Below are 19,478 nucleotides of genomic sequence, written 5' to 3'. Positions count from 1 at the left end.
ATCTCACGGAGATACTCTAAGGTAGCTAGCAGAAAAAGATATCGAAAATGCTTTGATCCGAGCGTCGGAAGTTTTTCCAGAGTATCGGGACACATGGACCTTAATTCTCGTGTACTCCCATCCAACTCACACCACCCCGTCCATTTTTATCCACTCAAATCATCACCCTGTGCGGGACCCATATATCGTCCTATCAACTCTCCTTTCCCCTTCATCTTCCAGAGCACGGATGCAAGAGCTTTCTCCTTCATCTTCCAAAGCACGAACATAAATTCTAGGCTGCTACCCATGGCCATCGCCGCTGCACGGCTTCTCCAAACTTGTCCATCGTAGGGGCCACCCACCGCGGCCTTTTCCACCTCGATGGCACCACACCCGCGTTGTGCCACCATACAGTGTCGTGCTCCCATCCACCTCGCCCATCGCAAAAGGGGAGGCAGGGGAGGCCTGCGCCCCCATCCACCTCGCGTTGTTAGCAGGAAGGGGAGGCTTGCACTACCCTTAGTTCCCCACACAGGTAGGCCGTGGCCGTCGGCGACACTATGTTTCAAGTGTTTCAGGCGTTTTCATACATGTTGCAAGCCTATATTGCAAGTGTTTCAGTTGTTTTAGATGTATGTTTCAAGTGTTTCATGCGAATATTACAAAAGTAGATCGGGATATTGCATATGTTGCAATGGTTGTACACATATGTTACAAGCTTATATTCTCGATGTTTCATCTGTTTTTCAGACGTATGTTACAAGTGTGTTTATCTGGATGTTGCATATGTTTCACACATATGTTGCAAGTGTTTTATCTGGATGTTGCGTATATTTGCAATAGTTTTCAAGTGTTTTTCATGTGTTTTTACAAGTATTTTAGATGCATGTTTCAAGTGTTTCATCTATCTGCACTTGTATGTTGCAAGTGTTGCATCTAAATGCTTTAAAAGTAGATCCGGGTGTTGCACATGGGATACTCGTGGGAAGCGGGAGGGGCGCGAGCGGTACTCACATGCGGTCTGGTGGCACGAGCGACGTTTGGGGCGACGCGGGCCCACTGCTAGGGCGCTCTCTAGCTCACTGTGTGGGCACTGTCCGATACCAATGTCCTGGATCAGATGTTCGGACGCTAGCAAGTCCGAAAAGATATGGCAACTACAATAGTACGCGATTCTTGCAGAAAGGAATCACCGGATGTCATAGATCCACGATCAACCAAATATAATCATGGGACGCTTCTATATGTATGTAGTTCCATGACTTGAAGTCTTGAACAGTGTCTCTCTCTTGACCTATATAAACAATATAACGAAGTTTTGTTTTTATCTTAATTCCCAAATATCATGATGCCCCAAAAGACATGAACATGCCGAATAGCATATGATTCTTACAAGATCGTGTGCACATGTAGGATGCACCAAATCAAACCAATGCAAAAGACCGCATGGCTCACTCGAAGACTTTTGTTTAACAAAGTTTGACTCACCCTCTCACTCCAGAATCTTGACTCTGACTGACTCTTTGGGTCAATACTCAATACTGACAAGTGAATTTTCAAAAAAAAAAAAAAACTGACAAGTGATAAGGATCGAAGCCATGCATGCCAATTGCCACACACGTATCCTATTCCAAATGGGCCGGGGCAGCGGGCTTATCGGCATGTGCCGACCTGATCGTGGCGGGATTCCAGATGGGGCAGTGTGTGTCGTCCATGCAATTCTGAGAATGTTCAAGGCACAAATCATCATTATAGCGCATTCCCAGCTAGCTTCAAGATAAACAATGGTGCGCGAGGACACAGAAAGGGTTGCCGAGACAGGCAGAGGAGATGTTGGAAGGTACACGGCGTGATCGTGATTCTGATCGTGATCGTGTGTGCCCCGCCCCAGTCCTGTCAGCAATAGTTCCAACACACGGTCCGGGTCAATCAGCAACCTTACAGGTGTGCAAGAGCCAACTACTGTCTGTCACCTCCGTTTCTGCTGTGCTGTAATCTTCACCACCGAAAGAGAGAGAATCGAAGATACCACAAACTCGAAGCTTTGATTTTCCGTAGATATATTAAATGTCAGTTCTTATCATGAGCTGCTAGGCTGCTGCTAGCACAAGACGAAGCCTGTGATCGACATCCAAAAACACAGACAGCATAACGCCCTTTAATTTTCTCGACGACGACGTTGCAATCGTGAGCTGCCTGCGTCGTCTTGCACAGACACGTGTCCTTGTTGGATTTAGTCAGAACTCGCCAGCGTGGACCTGACACGTCGGCGCGTGAGTCCGCGTACGAGGGGTCACTTTCACTTTGTAGCTCTACGCGGCCATTCTCCGGGAAATCACGCGGAGAAACAGGGACCGTTTCGCTGCCGACCTTGCATGCGGTTGAGCAAAGCGTGCCCCGGCGCAGCGGCGGATCCAGGATTTGAACTCAGGTATGCCGTCTAAAATTTTTCATATATAATTTGATAAAACTATTTCTATAATAATTGTAAAATTAAATTTAATTTGATATACACACACTAAATTACATGATAAGTATGAAATTGAAAGACATAAATTTTAATATAAATAGTTCAAACATCATATTAACAGTCTCAAATATAAACATAAAAGAGAGTATGTAAGAGACTTATCATACTACTTATCTGACTTTTTAAACTGTTTTCTAAGGGATGTGAATGTTTTGATTATATTATCTTTATTCATTTAAAAATGCCTCTAACAAATTCTTAATTTTGCTTTCACTAAATCATCGTAGAAAATACCCTATCAACAATTACCGTTGTCTAGCAATATCAATAGGCGTTATGTTTTTACATAAAATAAAAGAGAAGAGACAAAAGCAGAGATGGAATACCTCTGTAGCAGCAGCGAAGTAGCTGGGGCGAATTCTCAATCTGACCATCTTAATCATGATTAGTGGTGACGTCGTGTCCTCGTAGCCTCGCCTGAGCGTGTGTACTGCTTCGTTGATCGGAGACGGCGGTGATCTGAGACCCAGCGGCATTGGATCGATGGACTCCTACCCTAAAGTCCCGTCGTGTGGGGTCCTTTCAAGTGACGTCGTGTGGACGTAGGCCGGCCTGTGGCTGGTATAGACCGTGTCACTGGGTGAGGTCGTGGACCTCGAAAGTGAAAAGGCCTCATGCCACACGACGCAGCCTCAGTCAATTATTTTGTAAGTTTTTCTGTTTTACTACAAATAAATATACATGTATATATACTCTATACATGCTAGAACTGAACGGTATGCCTGTAGATCCGCCCCTGCCCCGGCGCCCGGTCGATTGGCAGATTGGGTGCTATGAGACCTTTCAATCAATTCTATGATTACGAAGATAACAGGCATCTTTCGGGTACTGCCGCGTGTGTAGAGCATTTTAGATTTTAGGCCTCGTTTTGTCTCGCTCCCGATGGCTCCGGCGTCCTGCAGCGTCTCCGGTTCTGGCAAGGACCAGAGAGGAGCTAGCGTTGGATGGCTCCGGCGGCTTTTGCCACTGTAGCACAACAGTGCTACTGCAATGCCGGAGCCACACTAAACAGCCCTAGGTTACCTAGGTCCGGCAACATCGACAAGTGATGAAAATAACGTTTATATTTTAAAAATAGATTAATTAAATGGTCAATTAGCGAACAATCATGGATTCACGGGCTAATTTAGCACGGTTCTTTTCGGCTTTGGCTCCTTGGTAAAGTATCATTTCTTGCTAAAATAAGTCGGACAATGCCAGTATTTTTTGCTTCACCGATTCATACGAGGCATTGAAAGCTAGAGCACTTTGGAGCCGTGCCAAACGGACATATGTCCTTAGCTGTTCCACACATCCTTCATCATATGTATTAGCCACGGTTGTCCGCGCTTCGCTGCGGGTGATGTGCTTGGTATAGAAAAAATCTTCAGAAATATAGCTCATATGTCTAATATGTTTTCTCATCACGTTGCTACGAAAGGTTAGTCTCTTTGGTACATTAAATGAAAAAATATGGGAAGGAAATGTAACATGTTTTTTTTTCATTACAATGTTGTAAATGAACATAGATGTTGGTTGTCATTACATGGTGCATATTCTAGACCAGCAAATCAATGACATGTTAGTGGAAAGAAGTATTTGATGGAGTTAGGCTCAAGTAACTAACACACTTAGATTCAAAGCACAACATTAGCTAGGATTACATTATAGGTGGAAAGAGCAAAAACTACAACACAAGTACGTCTTCTAACGTGAGGGTTTATAAAAGGAGAAAATTCCTTCATTGCCATCGAAAACTATAACAATTCCTTCGTTGTCATTCAAAATTACATGTTCCCTTCGTTGCCATCAGTTTTATATTTTCGTTCCCTCGTTGCCACTGCTGTTACAAGAGCAGTCACGGCGTGACTTCGCTGCGCCATGCAGGCCATAGAGCGGAGACCATGTGGGTTCGCTGGCTGCAGGGATTTTTGGCCACACGAGCGCGGGTCTCCCTTTCTTCTCTCCCCAGCTCACTGTCTCTGTCTGCGGCGGCGCCTAGTGCCTAGTGCCCTGCCGGCCGTCTCGATTGGATGAGCGCCCGCAAATGCCGCGTTCGGCCGCCTGGATCTCGCCGGGGCGCTCCTCCGCTGCACGCCCAACCCGTCCGCGGTGCTGGCGCTCCTCTCGTGATGCTGCGGCCTCCTCCGCACCGCACACTCCCTCTCCACCCCACTGTGCTGCTGGACATGTACGCCCGCGCCGGGGACACGACGGCGACGCGCTGAAAGGTCCTTGTTTGGTTTTGGTAATTGAGTGACAACTTAAGTGGACTAATTGTGTTTATGTGAGATACACAGGTGATTAGTCCACAGGTACATGTGTGTGAGCAACATATGCCATCGAGGTGAAAATGGCTTGGAGATGTTGCAAAGCTCACACATATGATGATGAAGGAGCTTATTGCACATGAGACATGACATTGAGTCATGTGATCAAGGTGGAGAAGATCAAGACAAGACTTGGCTTGATGGACCGGTTGTAAGCGTGAAGGGTAAGTCAAAGGCTTTGGAGTGATGGACCGCGTGGCGGTGAAGCTTGAGCAAGACTTGGCGCCGATGGACGATGGCAACGGTGAAGAGCAAGTGAAGTCAAGATCGATGAACCAATATGATCACGTGATGATATGAAGTGGATCATATCATTATTGATCGTGTTGGTGCATGTGTTGCATCGACATTGAAGGAGATGGAATGGAATGCGCAAGGCAAAGGTATAACCTAGAGCATTTCATTTCATCGGTCATAGGTGTGTAGAGAAGTTTATGACCGGGTTTAGGATAGATGGCCGTACTATCAAGAGGAGCAAACTTGTTTGCATATTGGTCATCTAGTGCCACTCGAGTGATCTAACTTTGCATCGTCGCTAGGATCGAGTGGCGTGGCAAGTTGAGTGTCTAACATCCTTTGGGAAATGATTGTGAAAAGCTAACACACATACACTTGGTGGTGTTGGCACATTTACAAAGGAGGTGGTGTTTGCAGGGTTGAGATGGGTTTGGCGCTTTCGGGAAAATGGAATGCCTATTTTCTATTGCGCCGGATGCAAATTCTTATGGTTGGCTCATTGGAGCAAGGGTGAAGAAGTTAGAAGTGAAAACGAGCTAATCGCGAAGACGCTGGCGTCGGTCAACTGACCGGACGCTGGGTTTGAAAGCACCGGACGCTGGCAGGGTGCGTCCGATCAGGCTGACGTACGGTGACGCAGAAGCTGGAGTGTGACCGGACGCTGGCTGCGTCCGATCAAGTGTGACCGGACGCGTCTGGTCGAGGTCGGTACCTTACTGGAAACGACCGGACACTGGGGGTCCAGCGTCCGGTCAGTTGAAGCTGCTGCGTCCGGTCAAGTCAAGTGACCGTTGGAACCGGGACACGTGGCCGTCTGCGGGCGACCGGACGCTGAGGTCCAGCATCCGGTCAACATGACCGGAGCGTTCGGTCGACCCGACAGTTGCCCAGTGAAGGGGTAACGGCTAGTTTAGCCCATGGGGCTATAAATAGAAGTGGCCTTCGGCCATGGCTGGTGTAGAGCACCTTGGGGGACTTTTGTGTCCATGCTTGAGAGTGCTTAGGAGCCCTCCATCACACACATACTTGATAGTGATCATTCGATTGTGTGAGTGAACGATTCTAGTGCGATTGCATCGTGAGGTTGCATTGAGTGGCACTAGGTGATCGAGTTGCAAGCCGGTGGTGCTTGTTACTCTTGGAGGTTGCCACCTCCTAAACGGCTTGGTGGTGGTCTCCGTTGAAGCGCGCAAGAAGCTTGTGCGGCGCTCTGAAGAAGTGCTTGTGAGGGGCATTGTGCTCGCCCCGCGGGAGCCGCGAAGAGCAACTCTAGTAAAGTGTGTCATTGAGCTACCCTCACTCATGGGGTAGGTTCTTGCGGTGCCCGGCATGCGGGCTTAGCGGGTGATGCTAATTAGCCGCCGAACCACCAAGTGAGCGGTCGACACAACGGGGACTAGCATGTTGGCAAACACGTGAACCTCGGGAGAAAAATTATCGTGTCAACCTTATTCTTCCCATTGGTTTGCATCCCATTACACAAGCTTGCAATTACTTTTATACATATTAAGCTTGTGTAGTTGCTCTTGTAATTAGATAGCTTGTGTAGCTTGCTAATTACCTTCTTGCTTGTGTAGCATAGAAGTAGCTCCCTTGCGTGGCTAATTTGGTTTTAGTAACCTTGTTAGTCACATTGCTTAGTTTGTGTAGCTAAGTATTTGCGCTCTCTAATTAGGCATTGGTTGCCTTGTTATTGAGCATTGCTAGTGAGCTTTGTTAGCTTTGTGCTTTTGCTTACTAGCATGTGTAGGAGCTCTCTTGTTGCTTAAAATACTAGTGGTATAGGTTTGTGTAACCTTGCTCCTATAATTGTTTAGGAGAGCTCTAACTAGCCCGGCACCTTTGTTGCATAATTGTTATCTTTGCAAGGTGCTAGTGAACATATATAGTGGGGTATAGTCTTGGCTAGACCGATAGTTTTAATTCCACACTTGTATCGGTTAGCCGACGCGATTAAGTTTTAGAAAAGACTATTCATCCCCCTATAGTCGCCATCTCGACCCTTCACGCGCGTGCTGTTCAAGAGAATGTAGCCGAACACGCCATGCCTCCCGCGCCCACGCTCGTGAGGCCACAACGGAGACCGCGCGTGCCCGCGAGGCCGCGGTGGAGCCTGTGCCCGCGCTTGCGTGCCTGCGAGGCCGCAGCGGATCCCACGCCCACCCTGCGTGGCCGTGGCAGAGCCCACGCGTGCCCGTGAGGCCGTAGTGGAGCCTGCGCCCGCCCTACGTGGCCGCGACTGAGACCACCCGTGCCGGCAAGGCAACGGCGGAGCTCGCACACGCCCGCGAGGCTGCGACATAGCCCGTGTCGGCGGAGCGGAGCTCGCGCTCTCCCCTGCTCACCGTGTCCGCTTTTCGCTGCCCCGGCCTGTGTCCTCCTCCATGTGCTCCCCCGCGCCTACTGCTCTGGCTCTGGCGTCGAGGTGGTCGGGGATGTCGAGCACATCCATGTGGTTGGCTCCGAGGCGGACGCGACGAGTGTGGTGGCGTTGCGATGCCGGGGTGGATTGCAGTGCCGACGGGGCTCTCGTGATGCGGTGGCTCCGGGTCGAGGCGGCTCGAGGCGAGGAAGATGTGCTGGTGGTGCTGGAGCTTGGAGCTGCTCGGCGTAGAGACACCGATGGTAGCTCGGTGCAAGGGACACTGGTGCTCGTCGACATGGAAGATGATGAGGCCGACGGTGGTGGCGTCTTCCACGAAGAGCAGTAGGGCGGCGGCTGGAGGTGATGGCATGCTCGGCGGAGAGCAGCAGGGCTGCGGGGTGGAGCTCAGCATCACGGAGAAGGCTCAGACGCTGCTCAAGGATGGTTGTGCTCGCGTCAGCGTGGCCCACCTACCCCGGTCCGGCTAGCCAGAGCTCCTTCGCCCGGCCGAGCACCGCGCCTAGCTCCCCCCCTTCGTAGACCGCCCGCGCGCTCGCTAGTGGCGGCGTGGCTGGCTCATCGTGGATGCCTGCCCTCGCGCTCGGCTGGCAGCGGCATGCCGCGGACACCCGCCCGCGTGCTCAGCCAGCGGCGGCGTGGCTGCTTGTCGCGGACGCTCGCCTGCGCGCTCGGCCGGTGGCAGAACGGCTCACTCGACACTGTCGATCTCCCGCGTGCTCGCCCGGCGGCACCGCGGTTGGCTCGACGCGGTCGCCCGCCCGTGTGCATGGCCGGCGGCGCACGGCCAGGCCACCCCACCCGCGTTCTTGTCTAGCGTCAGAGCGGCTGGCTCGGCACGGCTACCCTCCCGTGCTCGAACTTGCTCACTCGGCGCTAGAGATGGAGAAGAGAGAAGAGGATAGGGGCAATCTTGCGGCTCCTGGTATGGACGCCGAGGCATGGATGGGACAGCAGGCGGTGACGACGGCGGCTTCCTAGGAGCGTGTCCGCATGGCTCCAGGGTTCGGGCACAAGTGTGGCCGTGGCTTGGGCTAGTTGGGCCGCTGGCGTATGGTGGCTTGCTGACTCGCGAGGGGGCTGGGAGACGTCGGGTATGGGAGCAAGTCACGACGTCGCTCGTCTGTAGCAGCAGTGGCAACAAGGGAACATAAAATCTAAAATTGATGGCAATGAAGGAAACATGTAATTTTGAATGGCAACGAAGGGATTGTTATAGTTTTCAATGGCAATGGAGGAATTTTCTCTTATAAAAGAGTGAATTAGGATCCACTCCATTTAGGCGAAACTACAACACATTTCGTAAATCTGGAATTGCACGAAAGATTACATGACGTCGAATACTAAATTATACCAGGATTTAAAGTTACATGGTTAAGATCAACCTAGTACAACCAAGGCTTACTCCAGAAGTCGGGATAGACGAGGGCAATGGAGAAACAACAAGATAATGATTATCCAAAACATGGCATATGACCAACAGATCCAGAAATAGGAGACTGAGAAGTCAAACATCATGAACCCTAAGACCAAACTAACCAAGGGTAGACTTAAACTTCTTCAAAAACTAGATCCCTTCTTCTCAGATTACATCATTGCCTCTGTCAGACAAACCTAGTTCTACAATGATGACTGGATCTCGTAGCTCTGCTTCGGATTCAAGAGGGATAGGGATGAAGAAGAAGAGCAAAGACCAAGGGCATCTTATAGTGATGAATGGAGATGGGGCACAGCCCACCGGAAGTGGAGACGACATGGATGGGATACACTGCCGGTTAATGCTGTGGGGATAAAGTTGGCCATGGCGTGCTCCCCTATGCAAGCGAGTGGAGGGGGGAATAAAGGAAAGGAAAGAGTGTTCGCTCGACGAGGGAGGCGTGCGGGTGATCATGTCCCTAAAAGAAGAGAGAAGGGAGGGGGTCCAGTGCGGGGACGAGGGCGAGGATCAAGAGCAGACCGGAGGCCCGAAAAAGGAGAAGCGCATAGTGCATGAGGACGGCGAGTGTGGCACGATGTCATGGACATGCAAGGATAGGTTGCTAATGGGCCTGACACCGATGGCATCCACGGGGCACACGGTGACAGCGACCTAGCGTGCGTACCGTGGTCGAGCTGGGCACCGTGTTTGGGACTTGACATCCGCTTAGGCTTTTCTAAGCACTCCCTACTACCCAAGGCTAACTTTTCCTAGGTGTTCTTCTTTCCTTCCCTTCCTTGTCCACAATATGCGTCAACCTTTGTACGAAGTGAGATCGCAACATACATGCTTCCTCCGAAATCACCTCCTCTTGTTTACTTTGAGAGAATACTATTTCATCAACCCATTGTGGATTTCTCGTTCAAACACCCAAATATTGGTATCAAAAGTTGTATGGCAGTGTAACTTGATAAAGGTACTTGGTCAACAACCTCGATACCAGCGCATGCCGAGCAGCATCACCATGCGGCAGCTGTTCCACATGGGCCCTCAGTTTCGTCGTGGCACCATAAGCTATTAACCAGGTAACTACTACCAACTTACACGCAATGAAGATGGTGGGGTCATAGACCACAGAATCAGAGGAGTATTGCAAGGGAAGATTCAAACAACAAGGGTTCCTTTTGCAACAAGGGACAAGGACTTCAAATCCAACAATGGATTTGATTTAAAGAGATTCAAGTGTTCTGCTGGGACATCCATAATTAGTCGATATAGTGTCCTATGTTATCCAATCATGGCTGGTTTGCTCGCACCCGAATGGTAATTTCTCTTGTAACCCACTTAACATCGCCCTTGAAAACCCTAAGCACGTCTAACGAGACTTAAGGTAGATGGACGCAATAACACAGTGAAATAAATAAAATGCATATTCTGAACGTCCTTATGCTGGTACAACATACAGGCACTTACTCTCCCATTCTCGACACATCGTTCACCGTTCATACGATCAGACTACCTCAACAACTACGGACGAAATACAACAAAAAGATTACAGTACCGATGGACAGCGATCAAAGACACTACTAACTACGGGTACATCATCTCAAGGCAACTAATCTACTTTAGACCATGCATCTTCATTCCTGGGTTTGGCGGATTTTTCTACCGCCCTGGCTATGGATCTACCTCCTCTCTTGACAACGGTTGTGTGAGAGGAATCAAGGGTTCTACTTCTAACACTTTTGAGGGTGGAGGTGCTGGCGGTACTACAACACCAGTTCTCCTTCTTTCTGGTGAGTGGACAGGGATCCCCTCCACGATCAAGGGATCCTACCGTTCAGCAGTCAGCGTCCTCCGCTTGGCCCTAGTGACAAGGTGAAAGCTCTAGTTTGGTTTTGGTGAAATGATGAAACCCTAAGTGCTAACCTAGTTTATCAAGTGATCATGAGATAGGTAGCACATTCTAAATGGTGAAGCAAATGAAGATCATAACATGATGAAGGTGATGCCATGGTGATGATCAAGTGCTTGGACTTGGAAAGAAGAAAGAGAAAAATAAAAAGCTCAAGGCAAAGGTATAAACCATAGGAGCTATTTTGTTTTAGTGATCAAGACACTTAGAGAGTGTGATCACATTTAGGTTTGATAGCCATACTATTAAGAGGGGGTGAAACTCGTATCAGAATGCAGTTATCAAAGTGCCACTAGATGCTCTAACTCATTACATATGCATTTAGGATCTAGTGGAATGCTAACACCCTTGAAAATGTTTGTGAAAATATGCTAACACATGTGCACAAGGTGATACACTTGGTGGTTAGCACATTTGAGCAAGGGTGAAGAAGTTAGAGGTGAAAAGGAGTTAGTCTCACTGGTCACAAGGTGACCGGACACTGGTCTCAGGCAGACCGGCGCGTCCGGTTAGTTGTAGCCACGAAGACACCAGTGTCGGTCTCCGACCAAACACTGGGTCGCTCAGCAACCAGACACTAGAGGCAGGGTCCGGTCTTGTTGTCGGGCAGCGCTAAAGAAAGTCACTATGTGACCGGACACTGGCAGGGTCTGGTCAAGCATGACCGGATGCATCCGGTCAAAGAAAATCGTTTCTGGAACCTTACTGGAAATGACCAGACGCTGGAGGCTGAGTGTCCAGTCAGTTTGTGCACTGCGTCTAGTCAAGAGATGACCGTTGAAATCTAATGAATAGTATTTGAAGCAGGGGACACATGGCGTGAATCATGTGACCAGACGCTGAAGGTCAGCGTCCGGTCGATCGGACCGGAGCGTTCGGTCACCCCACGGTGTGCCTAGTGAAGGAGTACAATGGCTCTATTTCTTGGGGGCTTCTATTTAAGCCCTATGGCCGGTTGAAGCATACATCTTTGGCCATTTTCATTAACATAGCAACCTTGTGAGCTTAGCCAAAGCCCTCCCACTCATTTTCATCATTGATTCATCATCTTTGTGAGATTAGGAGAGAATCCAAGTGCATTGCTTGAGTGATTGCATCTAGAGGCACTTGGTGTTCATGTTTTGCTGTAGGATTCGCTTGTTACTCTTAGTGGTTGCCGCCACCTAGATGGCTTGGAGCAGCGAGGATCGTTGAGCGGAGGTTGGTGATTGTCTCTGGCTCCGATTGTGGTGATTTTGAGGGGTTCTTGACCTTTTCCCAGTGGAGAGCCAAAAGATACTTTAGTGGATTGCTCATGGCTTGTGTGATCCTCACCTTGTGTTGGTTGTGCCGCACCCTATTGAGGGTTTGGCGTGTGAAGCCAATTAGCACGTGAACCTCCAAGTGAGTGAATCACCACAATGAGGACTAGCTTACCGGTAAGCAAGTGAACCTCGGTAAAAAATCATTGTGTTCATCATTGATTCTGAGGTGATTGGTCTTCATTGTTATTCATCCTTGTGATTGATTGGTTCCTTCATCTACACGGTGGTATAACCTTCTTGATCACTCTCTTTATATTACCGCAAACTAGTTGTCAAGCTCTTTAGTATAGCTAGTTGTGAGAGCTTGCTTGCTTGGTTGGTGTGGCTCTTTAGTTAGCCTTTGAGAGCACACTAACATAGGGTAGTGTCATAGCTTTTATGTGAATAGATACTATCTAAACTAGAATTGTGGTAGGTGACTTGCATTTTAAGTAGGCTAGCACAACTCTTGCTATGCCTCATAATTGTCTAACTATTTTATTAAGTGTTGTTGTAGAACTTTTATTAGGCTATTCACCCCCTCTAGCCATTAGGACCTTTCAAGTGATATCAGAGTCGAGGTCACCATGATTTGAGGCTTAACAACCTTCGGTGTAAAAATGGCTCAAATCAACAACACCAAGAAGCCACCCCAATTTGATGGCATAAATTATCCTTATTAGAAGTCAAAGATGACCACACACATCAAGTCAATCAATAGAAAGGTGTGGAAGATGGTAGAAACCAAAATTGAGATTAGTGATCCAAATAATCCCACCGCGGTCGAAGAAGTGCTTCTCCAAAATAATGGCATTGCTCTAAGTGCTATTAATGATGCAATTGATGAGAGAACATTTGAGCAAATCAAGAATATTGAGATGGCACATGAGGCTTGGAAGAAGTTGGAAGAATCATTTGAGGGCACTCAAGCCGTGAAGGGTGCAAAGGCTTCCATTCTCAAGGAGAAGTTTGCAAGCTTCAAGATAAAGGAGGATGAGAGTGTGCCAGAGATGTTTCATAGGCTTCAAGTGCTTATCAATGATCTCAAAGCATTTGGAGAAGAGGTGAAGGACAAGGACTTCTTCCACAAGTTCTTGAGATGCTTACCTTCAAGATTTGGCACATTAGTCACTATTCTAGTAAGGTGTGGTTTGGACACCATGACACCAAACCAAGTGTTGGGAGACATCATGACCGATGATACATATAGAGATGAAGATGAGAAGGAAGAAAAGAAGGAGAAGAAAGATGAGAAGAAGGATGAGAAGAAGAAGAGTGTGACATTCAAGGCCACATCATCCAAGGGCAAAGCTAAGCAAGAAACATCAAGTGAAGAGGATGAATCTTGGGATAATGATGATGATGAGAAGATGGCCCTCTTTGTGAAGAGATTTGGTAAGTTCATGGTGAAGAAGGGCTATCGTGCTAGAAGAAAGAAGTCTTCATCCAAGAACAAAGAAGAGTCAAGAAGGTGCTTCAAATGTGGAAGCAAAGATCATCTTGTTGCTCAATGCCCATACAATAACGACAATGATGATGTCAACAAGAAGAACAAGAAGGACAAAAAGGAAAAGAAAGAGAAGAATGACAAGATGGCCTTCAAGAAGAAGAAGGGTGGTTCATATGTGGTCACTTGGGATAGTGATGCTTCCTCAAGTGATGATGATAGTAATGATGACAAGACCACCAAGAAGAAGGCATTTGCAAGCATTGCTATCAATGAGAAGCCTTCTCTCTTCGAATCTTCATCATGTTTCATGGCTAAGGTCACTAAGGTATAAACTAGTGATGATGAAAGCGATGAAGAACATGATGATGAAAATGAAAATAACCATGATAGTGATAGTGATGATGATGAACCTACTAAGGATGAATTATTTGACATGCTAGAAGATGCTAGAGAACACTTTGACATCAAGAGAAGGGAATGCAAAAGCTTGCATAAGGAACTAAAAGCCCTTAAGCAAGCCTTTGATGAGCTCAATGCATCTCATGAGAGGCTAGAGGAAGCCAATGAGAAGCTTGGCAAAGCTCACAAAAAGCTTGAAAAGGCTCATTCCTCTTTGCTTGATGAGCAAAATAAAAAGATGCATGTTGAAACTAGCAATATAGGTTTAACTTGTGATATAGTTGATGAATCACTATCTATGCCTATCATTATTGCTCCTACTAACCCTTCTTGTAGCACTTCCACTTCTATTTCATCTAGTAGTGATGATCTCACTTGTGATGCCTCGCTAGTGGTTGAGAATGAGAACCTCAAGAAGGAGGTCAATAAGCTCACTCACACCTTGTCTAAGGCTTATGGTGGTGAGGACCGCTTGCTTATGTGCTAGGGTAGCCAAAGAGCTTCTCTCTACAAAGAGGAATTGGGCTATACCCCCAAAAAAGGCAAGGTAGCCTTTGCTCCTCACAAGACTAGTTTTGTGAAGAACAATGGTCGGTTTTGCACTAGTAGCAAGCAAGTGGGTCATAAAGAGCAAGAATGCAACAACAAGAGCAAAAATGCTAATGTATCCTCTATAAAGCTTGATTCATGCTATATGCTTACTAAGGGTACAAATGGTGTAAAGGCTAAGTTCATTGGTAAACCATAGATGGGCTCAAAGAAGAAAATCATTTGGGTACCAAAGAGCTTAGTGACTAACCTTCAAGGACCCAAGCAAGTTTGGGTACCTAAAAATAATTGATCTTCTTTTATAGGTCAATTACAAAGCCAGAGGAAGGCATTGGGTTCTTGATAGTGGGTGCACTCAACACATGACCAGTGATGCAAGAATGTTCAGCTCAATCAACACCAATGGCAGTGATGGTTATGATAGTATCACATTTGGTGATAATGGCAAAGGCAAGGTCAAATGGCTTGGTAAGATTGTAATATCCAATGACATGAGCATATCCAATGTGTTGCTAGTATAGAGCTTGAACTTCAATTTGCTATCTGTGGCTCAATTGTGTGATCTTGGATTCAAATGCATATTTGGGGTAGATGATGTAGAGATCATAAGTGTAGATGGCTCTAATTTGATCTTCAAAGGCTTTAGATATGAGAATCTATACTTGGTTGATTTCAATGTTAGTGAAGCTAGACTATCCACATGCTTGTTCACTAAGTCTAGCATGGGTTGGTTATGACATAGAAGGCTTGGTCATGTTGGAATGAAACAATTGAATAGATTAATTAAGCATGACTTAGTTAAAGGCTTGAAAGATGTTGTGTTTGAAAAGGATAAGCTTTGTAGCTCTTGTCAAGCCGGCAAACAAGTTGGAAACACCCATCCTAAAAAAAGCATGATGAGCACTAGTAAAGCATTTGAGTTATTACACATGAATTTGTTTGGGCCAACACAATACACTAGTATCGGTGGAAACAAATATGGCTTTGTGATAGTGGATGACTACACTAGATACACATGGATATTCTTTCTAGTGGACAAAAGTGATGTATTTGCAACATTCAAATCATTTGTCAAAGGCATTCACAATGAGTTTGAAACAACCATCAAGAGAGTTAGAAGTGACAATGGTAGTGAATTCAAGAACACTAGAATTGATGAGTTGTGTGATGAATTTGGAATTAGACATCAATTCTTGGCCAAGTACACACCTCAATCAAATGGCCTTGTTAAGAGGAAGAATAGAACACTCATTGATATGGCAAGGTCTATGCTTAGTGAGTACAATGTGAGTCAATCTTTTTGGTTCAAAGCTATCAACACAGCTTGCTATTGTAGCAACCACCTCTATTGTCACTGATTGAAAGAGAGGACACCATATGAGCTCTTGAATGGTAGAAAGCCCAACATTGCATATTTTTGGGTCTTTGGTTGCAAATGATATATCTTGAAGAAAGGCACAAGATTAGGCAAGTTTGACAAGAAATATGATGAAGGATTCCTACTTGGTTATTCCACTACAAGCAAAGCATATAGAGTTTAGAATTTGGATAGTGGTACTCTTGAGGAAGTTCATGATGTTGAATTTGATGAACCAAAGGGTTCACAAGTAGAGAATGAGAACTTGGAAGATGTTAGAGGCATTCAACTTTCAAATGCCATGAAGAACATGGATATTAGTGAATTAAGGCCTAAGCAAGTGAATGATGATGAAGATGATCAAGTGCAAGTGCTCTCTAACTCAAACGTACAAGATGATACAACTCAAGCTAGTACAAGTGGTTCTCATGATAATGAACAAGATCAAGTGGCTAGTACATCATCTCAACCCAATGATCAAGCAAGTGTAAGCAATCAAGTTCCAATCCTCCAACTAACCAATATTGTAAAGGATCATCCATTGGATACTATTATTGGTGATATTTCAAGAGGTGTGCAAACTAGATCAAGATTGGCTTTATTTTGTGGGCATTTCTTATTTGTGTCATCCATTGAACCAAAGAAGATAGATGAAGCATTGAAGGATGTTGATTGGGTGAATGCTATGCATGAAGAATTGAATAACTTCATAAGAAATCAAGTATGGGAATTAGTAGAGAGACCAAAGGGACACAATGTGATTAGAACCAAATGGGTCTTTAGAAACAAGCAAGATCAAGATGGGATAGTGATAAGGAACAAAGCAAGATTGGTAGCACAAGGCTATACATAAGTTGAAGGTCTTGACTTTGGAGAAACATATGCCTCGGTTGCTAGATTGGAAGCAATTAGAATCTGGCTAGTCTATGCTTGTGCCCACAACATCAAGCTCTATCAAATGGATGTTAAGAGTGCATTTCTCAATGGTTACATCAATGAAGAAGTATATGTTGAGCAACCTCCTGGTTTTGAAGATGATAAGAAGCCCGACCATGTGTACAAGTTGAAGAAGGCATTGTATAGCTTGAAGCAAGCACCTAGAGCATGGTATGAGAGATTGAGGGACTTCCTACTCTCTAAAGGGTTCATGATGGGCAAGGTTGACACCACTCTTTTCATCAAGAAGATTGGAAAAGATTTATTTGTATTGCAAATCTATGTTGATGACATCATATTTGAATCAACAAATCAAGACTTTTATGATGAGTTTGGAAAGATGATGGCTAATGAGTTTGAGAAGTCCATGATTAGAGAGTTAAGTTACTTCCTTGGTCTTCAAATCAAGCAATTGAAGAATGGTACTTTTGTGAGTCAAGGCAAGTATATCAAGGACATGATCAAGAAGTTTGACATGAGTGATAGCAAAGTCATTAGCACACCAATGGGAACAAATGGTAACTTGGATAGTGATGCAAGTGGCAACATGGTGGATCAAAAAATTTATAGGTCTATGATTGGAAGCCTACTTTATGTGACCGCATCAAGGCCAGATGTCATGTTTAGTGTATGCATGTGTGCAAGATTTCAAGCCTCACCAAGAGAAAGCCATTTGAAGGCTACAAAGAGAATATTGAGGTACTTGAAGCATATACCAAATGTTGGTTTGTGGTATCCCAAAGGAGCAAAGTTTGAGTTAGTTGGTTACTCCTACTCAGATTATGCGGGATGCAAGGTTGAAAGGAAGAGCACCTCAGGCACATGTCAATTGTTGGGAAGATCACTTATTTCATGGTCATCAAAGAAGCAAAATAGTGTTGCATTATCAACTGCCAAAGCCAAATACATATCCGCCGGTAGTTGTTATACACAAGTACTTTGGATGAAGGCCACTTTGAGTGACTTTGGAATCAAGTTCAAGAAAGTGCCATTACTATGTGACAATGAGAGTGCAATCAAGTTGACCAACAATCCGGTTCAACATGCAAGAACAAAGCACATTATGTCCGCCACCATTTTATAAGAGATCACCAACAAAAAGGGGACATTTGCATTGAGAGTGTAGGCACCGAAGATCAACTTGCCGTTATATTCACCAAGCCATTGGATGAGAAAAGGTTTTGCAAGCTAAGGAATGAGTTGAACATATTGAATTTCTCAAATATGTGTTGATGCACCCCCTCCCCACTCATATGACATGCCTCTCCTTCGAGCAATCCAAAGTAAAGTTGATTCGCATGACATACATCCTTGCTAAGGACATGGTTAGTGCATCTAGTCACATTTTCAATTTTATTAGGACCTTCATACATCCTTGCTAAGGACATGGTTCTATTTTATTAGGCTCATTCATGTAAATCAAATGAATTTGATGTCTATATGGTATCACTATTGCTTCTATGCTTGACTTGATCTAGTGGTAGCATATGACATGTTTGTGGGCTTGTAAACCTAGTGTTTAATCTAGAAAATTAGCTCTAAGTGTTTAACTCAACATGGTACAAGATAACCCTTATTTGGAGGTGTGAAGAAGCTTGTCCTTGGATCAAACTGAGTTAAATATCTTTGGCAAATATTCTAGTTTGAACCAAATTTGAGAAAATGATCCTCACCCCATTGATGGACATTGATAATCTCTACCTATCTATATTTTAAATCTTTGTGGTCATTGATGACAAAGGGGGAGAAATAGTGTACAAAGATAGTGAAAAGACAACAAAAGGGAGAATTTGATATAGGGGGAGAAATATGACAAAGGAAAGGGATCAATTAAACCTTTGTGCACACAAGTAGGGGGAGCAAGCTCATGAACTTGTATGGTCATATATTTGCTTGCATGTCACAAGTTTTAAATTTCAATATACATGCTTGTGTGGTGTATGCTAGTTGTAGGGTTGAATGATAAAATAAAAAACTAGCATGCATAGGATATCTAATGATTTCATTTCCAAGTATTTCCAAGTGGTATCAAGCTAACTATGGTGCTAAGGATGGTATAATGGTGCACTCCGATAGGTATCACGCTTCAAAGGTCCATCTTTTATACCTTAGCATCATTTGGTAGACATTGTCTCCTATATTTCCTATCTAAGCATATGTGTAAGCTTCAATCCAAACTCTTAGCACATATGTAGGGGGGAGCAATTGCTACCATTTGGGGTTCATGAACCTTGTCCATATTCTTTTACACATGGTAAATATGCTTGGGCAAGCAACATGGATTCAATTGAATTTCAATTCATATCTTTGTAAAAGGGTTGTCATCAATTACCAAAAAGGGGGAGATTGAAAGCTCTAGTTTGGTTTTGGTAAAATGATGAAACCCTAAGTGCTAACCTAGTTTATCAAGTGATCATGAGATAGGTAGCACATTCCAAATGGTGAAGCAAATGAAGATCATAACATGATGAAGGTGATGCCATGGTGATGATCAAGTGCTTGGACTTGGAAAGAAGAAAGAGAAAAACAAAAAGCTCAAGGCAAAGGTATAAATCATACGAGCTATTTTATTTTGGTGATCAAGACACTTAGAGAGTGTGATCACATTTAGGTTTGATAGCTGTACTATTGGGTGAAACTCATATCGGAATATGGTTATCAAAGTGCTACTAGATGCTCTAACTCATTGCATATGCATTTAGGATCTAGTGGAATGCTAACACCCTTGAAA

Source organism: Miscanthus floridulus, chromosome 7 (assembly GCF_019320115.1).
Source record: "Miscanthus floridulus cultivar M001 chromosome 7, ASM1932011v1, whole genome shotgun sequence".
In the NCBI taxonomy this organism is placed as follows: domain Eukaryota; kingdom Viridiplantae; phylum Streptophyta; class Magnoliopsida; order Poales; family Poaceae; genus Miscanthus; species Miscanthus floridulus.
The sequence above is the reverse complement of the archived record's forward strand: the minus strand, read 5'-3'. Positions refer to the sequence as shown.